Genomic DNA, 12,198 nt, shown 5'->3' with positions numbered 1-12,198 from the left:
TAAAATGTAAGGGAAAAAAAGACCCATTGCTAATAGATAAACCAATCCACAGAACCAGAACCAGAGAAAGCCCAGATATTCAAAACATCAGACACTTTAAAATAACCATGATTAATATATTAAAAAATACAGTAAAAATATGGACAACATGCATGGGGATTTTCATCAGAGAAACAGAAACTATAAAAAACCTAAGAAACTCAAGAAATGGAAAGGTTATTAGTGATAAAATATTCCACTGACAGGTTTACCAATAAAATGAACATGTTTCAAGGAAGAATCAGTGACCTTGAAGATAATTTCAAAAAAATTATCCCAATTGGAACACAAAAGGAAAAAAATGATAAACAAACCAACAGAGCATGCAAAACCAGTGAGATATTATCAAACCTTCTAACACATGTAGAATTGGTATATTGGAAAGTAAAGAGAGTGGCCAGCTTGGTGGCGTATCAGTTAAGTTTGCTCACTCTGCTTCAGTTGCCTGGGGTTCAGAGGTTCGGATCCTGGGCATGGACCTATGCACCACTTATCAAGCCGTGCTGTGGCAGGCTTCCCACATATGAAATGGAGGAAGATAGGCACGAATGTTAGCTCAGCACCAATCTTCCTCAGCAAAAAGAGGAAGGTTGATGATAGATGTCATCTCAGGGCTAATCTTACGACCCCCCCAAAAAGAAAGTAAAGAGAATAAGAACAGGACAGAAGAGCTATTTTAAGAGATAATAGCCCAGTATTTTTCAAAATTAATGAAAAACAACAAACCACAAATTGAAGAGCATTGACAAAATCTCAAAAGGATAAATATAAAGGAAATCATACCTAGGCACATAATATTCAAACTGCTGAAAACCGAAGATAAAAAGAAAACCTTAAAGGCATACCGTGAATACAGAATAAAGATAAGAATGTCTATGGAAGTCTTGTGAGACACAAGCCAGCTTTCAACATGAAGGAAAAATAACTATAGTTTCAGATGAACAACTTCTGAGTGAATTAATTTCCAGGAGAACTGAATTATAAGAAATGACAGAGAAAGTTCTTCAGGTAGAAGCAATATTATATTAGATAGAAATAGGAATCAACACACACAATAAAATGGGATTTGGAGAAATGGAAAAATATGGTTATATTTGAAATGCAATGTTTCTTATGATTAAATAGTATAAAAGATAATTTTAATGATACATTATAAACAGTAATGATAAACAGTAGTGATACATTATAGGGTTTGTAGCATATAGGGAAGTAAAATGCATGACAATAACACCAAGAATGAGTGGGATGATATAAAAACATAGTGTTGTCTGGTTCTTTTAATGTATGTGAATTGGTAAAATACTATTTGAATGTGCACTATGATAAGTTAAAAGTGAATTTTAGAAAATCTATAGCAACTATTAAAAATAAAACAAAAAGAAGTCATTTAAAAGCCAATGAGGAGATAAAATAGGTTAACAAAAACACTGAATTAATCAAAATAAAGACAGAGAAAAGGAAGAAAGAATATAGTACAAACAGCAAATAGCAAGATAAATTTTAATTTAAAACATCAAAATTCTTTATTAAATGTAAACCAGCTAAACAGTCTAATTCAAAAACAGAATATCAGATTCAGTAAAATATAATACTTAAGTATGTGCTGTCTACAAGAAACTCACTTTAAATAGAAAAACACATGTTAAATGTGAAGTGATGGAAAAATATATATCATGCAAATAGTAATTATAAGAAAGCTGAAGTGGCTATGTTAACATCAGATAAAGCAAGCTTTAGAACAAGAAATACAGTCAAGGATGAAAGAGACATTACACAGTGACAGAAAACAATTCATGAAGAAAAGATAAATGTCCTAAATGTATATACATCTAATAACAGAGCTTCAAACCTATGAAACAAAAAGTGGTAGAACTGAAAGTAGAAATAGATACATCCACAGTTATAAGTGGAAAATTTAACATTTTTTCTCTCAATAACTGATGTAACAATTAGGCATAAATCTGTAAGGATATGGAATACTGGAACAACTTTCAAAATACCATAATTGGTATGTATAGACAATTACACCAAATATCAGCAATGGCAGATTCTTCTCGAATGCATATGAAATAGTTACTATGATAGAACATATTCTGAGATATAAAATACATTTAAAAAATTATGTGGAGAGACATGATACAAGATATGTTCTCTGACGATAACAGAATTAAACTAGAAATCAATAAGAGACAAGAATCTGGAAAATATCTAGATATGTGCAAATTAAACACAGTTTTAAATACTTGATGGGGTAAAGAAGAAACGACAAGGGAAAACAAAACACTTTGAACTTAATGGAAATGAAACACACGTATCACAAAGTTTTTGTGATTAAACCAAAGGAGTCCTTAAATGAAAATTACAGTCATGCACATCATAGCAACATTTTGGCAATGATGGACTGCATATACAATGGTGCTCCAGTAAGATTAGTACCATATAGGCTAGGTGTGTTGTAGGCTATACCCTATAGATTTGAGTAAGTAAACTTACGATGTTTGCACAACCATGAAATTGCCTAATGATGTATTTCTTAGAATGTATCCCTATTGTTAAGTGATACACGACTGTAACACATAAACTGCTTAAATTAAAAACAAAGACTGCTGGGTATTTATCCAAAGAACTTGAAAATGCAAAGGCATAAAGACACACGTACCCCTATGTTCACTGCAGCATTATTCACAATAGCCAAGACTTGGAAGCAAACTAGGTACCCAGCAAGGGATGAATGTATAAAGAAGATGTGGTATTTGTACACAATGGACTACTACTCAGTCATAAGAAATGATGAAATCTGCCCATTTGTGACACCATGGATGGTCCTTGAGGGTATTATGCTGAGTGAAATTAGTCAGAGGTAGAAGGTCAAATACCATATGATCTCACTCATAAGTAGAAGAAAAAAACAACGAGAAACAAACACATAGCAATGGAGATTGGGTTGGTGGTTACCATAGGGGAAGGGGGGAGGGCAAAAGTGGTGATTAGGCTCACATGTGAGGGGATGGACTATAATTAGTTTTTGGTTAGTGAACACGATGTAATCTACACAGAATTTGAAATGTATTACGATGCAGATCTGAAAGCTATATAATGATATAATCCAATGTTACTGCAATTAAGAAAACATAAAAAAATAAAGAAAGGGCTAAAATCACTTGAACTTTTATTTGAAAAAATTTCTATTTGAGGAAACTAGGAAAAAAAAGGCAAATTAAATGCTAAATAAGCAGAATAAAGGAAGTGGTAATAATATGAGCTGTAATCAGTTCTTTATAAAACATCAAAAGAACAGAGAAAATCAATGAAATAAAAGCTAGTTCTTTGAAAAGATTAGGAAGATTGAAAACAGTAGTCATATTGATCCAAATAAAAGTCTGTGTATGAGAGAGAGACCGAGACAGACAGAAGAAAATAATTACCTGTATCAAAAAGAACATACCACTTCAGATTCTACAGACATAAAAATGATAATAAGAAAATATTAGGAACAACTTTTTTACCAATGAATCTGATAACTCACAATACAGTAATTCCCTGAAAGACACAAAATACATAAATTCATTCAAGAGCAAAATACGTGACTGGAATTTCCATATCTATTTAAAAATTGAAGTCACATTTAAAAATCTTCTCACAATGAAAACTTCAGGTCCAGGTGAAAGCATGTCCCAACTGATTTTATGAGGCCAGCAATACCATGATACCAAAAATAGACAAAATCCTTATCAGAAAAGGAAACTAGAGACCAATATCACTTATGAAATAGACAAAGTCCCTGAAAAAAATTTAACAAGTCAAATCAGTAATGAAGTTTTTTCAAAATATATTTGTCATGTGTTAGTTTGCACAATTAAAAGAATAAAGGGTACAGAATCAAACCAGGTATGAAGTCAAACTGCTGTATTATCTTCAATCAAATACCAGGTATAATGCTTCCTAGTTCTATGAACTTGGGCAAGATGGAATTTCTCTAAACCTCAATTTCCCTCTCTGTATAATAATAATGCACACTTTAGAGGATTATTGTGAGGATAGAATAAGTAAAGTATACTGTGTCTAACACAATTTCCAGAACAAAGTAGGTATATTTTTTAAATCTATAATTAGATTGTAAGCATATTGAGGTCTATAATTTTTTGAATTCCCTATGGACATTAGCATAGCACCTTCTACAAGTAACTCATCTATTGAAAAATGGGTTAATTGTTTTTTTTGTTTGTTTGTTTTGGAGGAAGATTAGCCCTCAGCTAACTACTGCCAGTCCTCCTCTTTTTGCTGAGGAAGCCTGGCTCTGAGCTAACATCCGTGCCCATCTTCCTCTAGTTTATACGTGGGACACCTACCACAGCATGGCTGCCAAGCAGTGCCATGTCCGCACCCGGGATCCGAACCAGCGAACCCCGGGCCGCCGAGAAGCGGAACGTGCGAACTTAACCGCTGCGCCACCGGGCCGGCCCCGAAAAATGGGTTAATTGAAATAGAACTTTTAAAAGTGTTTTCTGATCCAGTGTCAAGATGGTGGTGTAGGTGGACTCCAAACTCACCTCCTCCCATGGACACAACAAATTTACAATTACTCTGGGAACAATTACCTCTGAGAGAGAACCAAAAACTGGACAAAAAGAACCCCCACAAAAGGGACAGTGCTGAATGAGGTGGAAGAGGCAGAAATTCCTTGCTGGAGAGGAAAAAGCCAACTTCTAGGCATGGCACTTCATGGCCAGCCTGGAGGAATCATAAGGTACAAAGCTTTCCTGGAGGAGTAGGGAATCTGAGCAAGGGAGCCGTACCACAATAAGAACCTTTTGGACACAGAATGACCAAGACAAGTGTCATAATACCTGGCTTTGCGGGCTATTAACAACAACAGAGAATACCCTCAGAAAAGCTATCAGACATAAGGGGGAAAAAAGCCTGCCCTTAAAGGGCCCACACACAAATTCTCCCACTTTGGAAAGCAACTTGAAATCACCAGAAAGAAAAGTGCAGAGGCCTGTGGTGAGAAGAGACTTGCTTGATAGTTTCTGGGCACATTTTTGTGAGAGATGAGACCTTCCTAGATTGGAACCACCTCTCCCTCCTCAGTCCCTAGTGACTGAGACTTTCATAGCAGCCAATGTTGTGACCTAGTACAGGCTTGCTGACACAGATGCTGGCAGATGCCATTGGAGTTCTTCCCCAGGCCTATTAGCCCAGGGGTCTGCCCCACCTGCTAGAGCACTGATTTGTTCCAGCTCAGTTGGGACAGGCAACCTAGCCTAGGGATTGGCCCCACCCAACAGCAAGCCCTTGGGCAACATGTGGGCCTGCATAGGCAGGGTCCCTGGAAATTCCACAGCCAGGTGAGTGGGTCCACCTCTGTGGGGCAGGGCATGCATGAGGGGTGGGCCTGCATTGGTGGGCTGTGTGTGGCCTCCGCAGCAGAGCAACAAGGTCCACTTCAGTAGTTTGGAGCATTTGCATGAGGCAGGAATGTGTTGATGGGGTGTGTGGCCCTGACGGTGGTGGGGCCTGTCAGCCATAGCAGAATTCTCAAACAGAGACATAGGTGATCAGCCCTACCTTCAAAAGCCTGAAACAATTGAGTGCTTGAATGTCTAGGACCAGCCCCACTCAGCTGCACTCTTGAGAAAGCTGACAACAGTCTCACAGGCCAGAGGCCCATAGCAATTGTAAGCCCCTGAGCCTAACAACCAGCCAGGCTGGGGGCTTACTCATTTAACTGAAAAACTGCAATAGGAATGTACTATTAGAGCTTGAAGCCAACTGTGCTGGGGTCCCCTACACCTGATGAGGTGACTGAAGCGTCCATAGCAGCTAAGACTTACAACTAGCCAGCCAGGGGGACAGCCTAGCCACCCTGGGCACCTGTAGCAAGAGCAATCCTGCCACAACAGAAGGACACATGTAGCCCACACTCTCCTGGAATATTTGGAACTGGTGATGAGAGGGAAGCACACTGCTTGGCCTCATAAGGCATCTCTTACATAAGGCCACCTCTCAAAGATCAGGAGATATAGCTTATCTACCTAATACATATAAGCACAGAGAAAGAGGCAAAATAAGGAGACAAAGGAATACATTCCAAATAAGGCAACAGGACAAATCCTCAGAAAAAGAAACAGAGATAAGCAATCTAACTGGAAGTAGCACAAACTAATAGTCATAAGGATGCTTAGGGATCTTGGAAGAAGAATGGATGAATTCAGCGAGAACTTCGACAAAGAATTGGAAAATATAAAAAAGAACCAATCAGAAATGAAAAATACAATACTGGAAATGAAAAATTCATCGGAAAGACTCAACAGCAGAGTAGATGATACAGAAGAATGGATCAGTGAGCTGGACAAAAGACTAGAGGAAATCACCCAAGCTGAACAGAGAAAAGAAAAAAGAATTAAAAAGAATGAGGACAAGGGCCAGCCAAGTGGTGTAGTGGTTAAGTTCATGTGCTCTGCTTTGGCAGCCCCAAGTTTGTAGGTTCAGATCCCAGGCATGGACCTAGCACTGCTCATCAAGCCATGCCGTGGCAGTGTCCCGTATACAAAGCAGAGGAAGATTGGCACAGATGTTAGCTCAGGGACCATTTCCTCAAGCAAAAAAAGAAAGGTTGGCAACAGATGGTCGCTCAGGTCCAATCTTCCTCACAAAAAAGGAAGGAGGACAGTCTAAGGGAAATCTGAGACAACATCAAGCACACTAAAATCTCTATTATAGGTGTCCTGGAGAAGAGAGAGACAAAGGAGCAGAGAATCTATTTGAAGAAATAATAGCTGAAAATATTCCTAACCTAAAGAAGGAAACAGACACCCAGGTACAGGAAGCAGAGAGAATAAGAAACAAGAAAAACCCAAAGAGGCCCACACCAAGACACATTATAATTAAAATGTCAAGAAGTAGACAAAGAAAGAATCCTAAAAGCTGAAAGAGAAAGTCAACAAGTTACATACAAAGGAAACCCCATAAGGCTATCAGCTGACTTCTCAGCAGAAACCTTACAGGCTAGAAGGGAGGGGCATGATATATTTAAAGTGCTGAAAGGAAAAAACCTACAGTCAAGAATACTCTACCTAGCAAGGTTATCATTCAGAATTGAAGGAGAGATAAAGAGTTTCTCAGAGAAACAAAAACTAAAGGAGTTTATCACCAAGAAAACAGCCTTAAAAGAAATGCTAAGGGGACTTATTTAAGTGGAAAAGAAAAGACCACAAAAAGGAATAAGAAAATTATCAAAAACAACACCAAAAACAAAACCAATAAAATCACTGGTAAGGGCAAATATTCAGTAAAGTTAGCAGATTAACCACCTATGAAGCTAATATGAAGGTCAAATGACAAAAGTACTAAAATTATCTATGTCCATGAGAAGAGGGTAACAGATACATGCAAACAAAAAAGAGGTTAGATATGATATCAAAAACATAAAATGTGGGAGGAGGGGGTGAAAGAGCAAAGCTTTTAGCAAGAGGTCAAACTTAAGAGACCATCAACTTAATATAGATGTCTATATATGTAGGTTATCATATATTAACCTCATCGTAATCACAAACCAGAAACCTATAATAAATATGCCAAGAATTGAGAGAAAGGATCCCAAACATAATACTAAAGAAGGCCATCAAACCACAAGGGAAGAGAGAAAGAGAAGAAGAAAGGAATAGAGAAGAACTACTGAAACACCAAGAAAAAATGTAACAAAATAGCCATAAGTACATAATTTTCAATAGATACTTTAAATGTTAATGGGGTAAATGCTCCAATCAAAAGGCATAGGGTGGCCAACTGGATAAACAAACAAGACAGAGATATATGCTGCATACATGAGACACACTTCAGACCTAAAGACACTCACAAACTGGATGGGTGAAAAAAATTGCTCCATGCAAATGGCAAAGAAAAGAAAGCAGGGGTAGCAATACCTATATCAGACAAAATAGACTTTAAAACAAAAACTGTAGCAAGAGACAAGGCAGGGCCATACATAATGATAAAGGGAAAAATCGAAGAAGAGGATATAACACTTGTAAATATCTATGCACCCATCATAGGAGCACCTAAATATATAAAACAATTATTAACAATATAAAAGGAGAAATAGACGGTAACACAATAATAGTAGGGGACTTTAACTCTCCACTCACACCAATGGACCAATGGATAGATCATCAGAACAGAAGATCAATAAGGAAACATTGGTCTTAAATGACACATTAGACCAGATGGACTTAGTAGATACATACAGAACTTTCCATCCAAAACCCACAGAATACACATTCTTTTCAAATGTACATGGAACATTCTCCATGATAGATCATATATTAGGCCACAAAACAAGTCTCAATGAATTTAAGAAGATTGAGATAATACCAAACATCATTTCAGACTACAACATTATGAAGCTAGAAATCAACTACAGGAAGAAAATTGGAAAAGCCAAGAATATGTGGAGATTAAAGAAAATGCTACTGGATAAAGATTGGGTCACAAATGGCTGGATGTCGTCATTTTTTATGACTGAGTAGTAGTCCATTGTGTATAAATACCACATCTTCTTTATTATAAGTCAGAGGGAGAAAGTCAAATACCACATGATCTCACTAATAAGTAGAAGATAAAAACGAAAAATAAAAAGCACATAGCATTGGAGATTGGACTGGTGGTTACCTTTGGGAAAGGGGGGAGGAGGGAGGGCAAAAGGGGTGATTAAGCTCACAGTGAGGGGATGCACTATAATTAGTGTTCGGGTGGTGAACATGATGTAATGTATACAGAATTCGAAATATGATGTACATCCGAAAAAAAAAATTTAAAAAAAAGAGTTAAGAACGCAGAAAAAACAAAAGATTGGGTCAATGAAGTAATCAAAGGAAAAATAAAAAAAATACCTGGAGACAAATGAAAATGAAAATATGACATGCCAAAATCTATGGGTACAGCAAAAGCGATTCTAAGAGGGAAGGGCTAAGGCAATGAATAAGAAAAATCTCAAATAAACAATCTAAGAGTGCACCTAAAGGAATTGAAAAAGAACAAAGCCGAAAATCAGTAGAAGGAAGAAAATAATAAAAATCAGAGCAGAAACAAATGAAATAGAGACCAAAAAATAGAAAAAAATCAAAAACCAACAGTTGGTTCTTGGAAAAGACAAACAAAATTGACAAACCCTTAGCTAGACTCACCAAGAGAAAAAGAGAAAAGTCTCAAATAAGTAAAATCAGAAATGAAAGAGGAGAAATTACAACGGACACTTCAGAAATACAAAAGATTATGAGAATACTGTGAAAAGCTATATGCCAACAAATTGGATAATCTAGAAGAAATGGATAAGTTCTTAGAATCCATACAACCTTCCAAAACTGAATCAAGAAGAAATAGAGAATTTGAATAGACAAATCACCAGTAAGGAGATTGAAATAGTAATCAAAAATCTCCCTTAAAATAAAAGTCCAGACAAGACAGCTTCTTTAGTGAATTCTACCAAACATTCAGAGAAGACTTAATACTTATCTTCTCAAGCTTTTCCAAAAAATAGAAAAGGAGGGGAGGCTTCCTAACTTATTCTACAAAGCCAACGTTACCCTGATACCAAAAATGGACAAGAACAACAGAAAAAAAGAAAATTACAGACCAATATTCCTGATGAACATTGATGCAAAAATCTTCAACAAAATCCTAGCAAATTGAATAATACAATATTTTTAAAAGATCTTATACCATGATCAAGTGGGATACATTCCAGGGATGCAGGGATGGTTCAGCATCCGCAAATCAATCAGCATGATACACCACATTAACAAAATGAAGAATAAAAATCACATGATCATCTCAATATATACAGAGAAAGTATTCGACAAGATACAGCATCCATTTATGATAAAAACTCTGAATAAAATGGGTATAAAAGGAAAGTACCTCAACATAATAAAGGCCACATTTGAGAAACCCACAGCTAATATCATTCTTAATGGAGAAAAGCTGAAAGCTATCCATTTAAGAACAGGAACCAGACAAGGATGCCCACTGTCACCACTCTTATTTAACATAGTATTGGAAGTCTTAGCCAGGGCAATCAGGCAAGAAAAAGAAATAAAACAGATCCAAATTGGAAAGGAAGAAGTGAAATTGTCACTATTTGTAGATGACATGATTTTATATATTGAAAACCCTATAGAATCCACTAAAAATTTTTGAGAAATAATAAATGAATATGGTCAAGTTGCAGGATACAAAATCAACATATAAAAATCAGTTGTGTTCCTATATGATAACAACAAAGTAGCAGAAACACGAATTAAGAATATCCCATTTACAATTGTAGCAAAAAGAATAAAATATTTAGGAAAAAATTTAACCAAATAGGTGAAAGACCTGTACACCAAAAACTATAAAACATTATTGAAATAAATTGAAGAAGACACAAAGAAATGGAAGGATATTCCGTGCTCTTGGATTGGAAGAATTAATATAGTTATAATATCCATACTTTGTAAAGCAATCTACAGATTCAATGCAATCCCTATCAACGTTCCAACAACATTTTTCACAGAAATAGAACAAAGAAGCCTAAACTTTATGTAGAACAACAAAAGACTCTGAATAACCAAAGGAACCCTGAGGGAAAAAAAATATAGAGCTCCCAGGAAAAAAGCTCCCTGATTTCAAAATATACTGCAAAGCTATAGTAATCAAAACAGCATGGTACTCACACAAAAACAGACACACAGATCAATGGAACAGAACAGAGGGATCAGAAATAAACCCACACATCTATGGACAGGTACTTTTCGACAAGGGAGCCAACAGCATACAATGGAGAAAGGAAAGTCTCTTCAATAACAATGTTGGGAAAACTGGGCAGCCACAAACAACAGAATGAAAGTATCCCATTATCTTACACCATACCCAAAAATTAACTTAAAATGGATTGAACACTTGCATGTAAGACCTGAAACCATGAAACTACCAGAAGAAAACATAGGCAGTATGCTCTTTGACATCAGTCTTTGCAGGATATTTTCAAGTACTATGTCTGACCAGGCAAGAGAAACAATAGAAAAAATAAACACATGAGACTACATCAATCTGAAAAGCTTCTGCACAGCAAAGGAAACCATCAACAAAATGAAAAGACAACCTAACAACTGGGAGCAGATATTTACAAACCATATATCTGACGAGGGGTTAATATCCAAAATATGTAAAGAATACATCATACATCTCAACAACCAAACAACCCAATTAGAAAATGGGGAAAAGATCTGAAAAGACATTTTTATAAAGAAGATATTCAGATGGCCAATAGGTACATGAAAAGATGTTCAATATGACTAATTATTAGGGAAATGAAAATCAAAACTACAATGAGATATCACCTCACTCTCATCAGAATGGCTATAATTAACCAGAAAGGAAATAACAAGTGTTGGAGAGGATGCGGAGAAAAGGGAACTCTCATACACTGCTGGTGGGACTACGAACTGGTGCATCCAGTAGGGAAAACAGTATGGAAATTCCTTAAAAAATTAAGAATAGAACTACCATACAACCCAGCTATTCCACTGCTGGGTATTTATACAAAGAACATGAAAACACAAATGCGTAAAGACATGTGCAACCCTATCTTCGTTGCGGCACTATTCACAACAGTCAAGATTTGGAAGGACACTAGGTGCCCATCAAGCAGTGAATGGATAAAGAAGATGTGGTATATATACACAATGGAATACTCCTCAGCCATAAAAAGGACGAAATCTTGCCATTTGTGACAACATGGATGGACCTTGAGGGTATTATGCTAAGCAAATTAAGTCAGAGGGAGAAACTCAAATACCATATGATCTCATTCATAAATAGAAGATAACAACAACAACAACAACAAACAAACAAACAGAGACAGAGATTGGATTGGTGGTTACCAGAGGGGAAGGGGGGAGGGAAGAGGGCAGAAAGGGTGATTAGTCACATGTGATGGATTGTAATTAGTTTTTGGGTGGTGAACATGATGTAAATCTACACAGAAATTGAAATATAATAATGTACATCTGAAAATTATATAACGTTATAAACTAATGTTACCACAATTAAAAAAAAGGGTCTTCTGGTGACCTCTTAATTACTTTTCAGTGTGTGTAGAATACAATCTTTAAACTGTTG

The sequence above is a fragment of the Equus przewalskii genome, chromosome 4 (assembly GCF_037783145.1).
Source record: "Equus przewalskii isolate Varuska chromosome 4, EquPr2, whole genome shotgun sequence".
Lineage (NCBI taxonomy): Eukaryota > Metazoa > Chordata > Mammalia > Perissodactyla > Equidae > Equus > Equus przewalskii.
Note: the sequence above shows the minus strand (reverse complement) of the source record.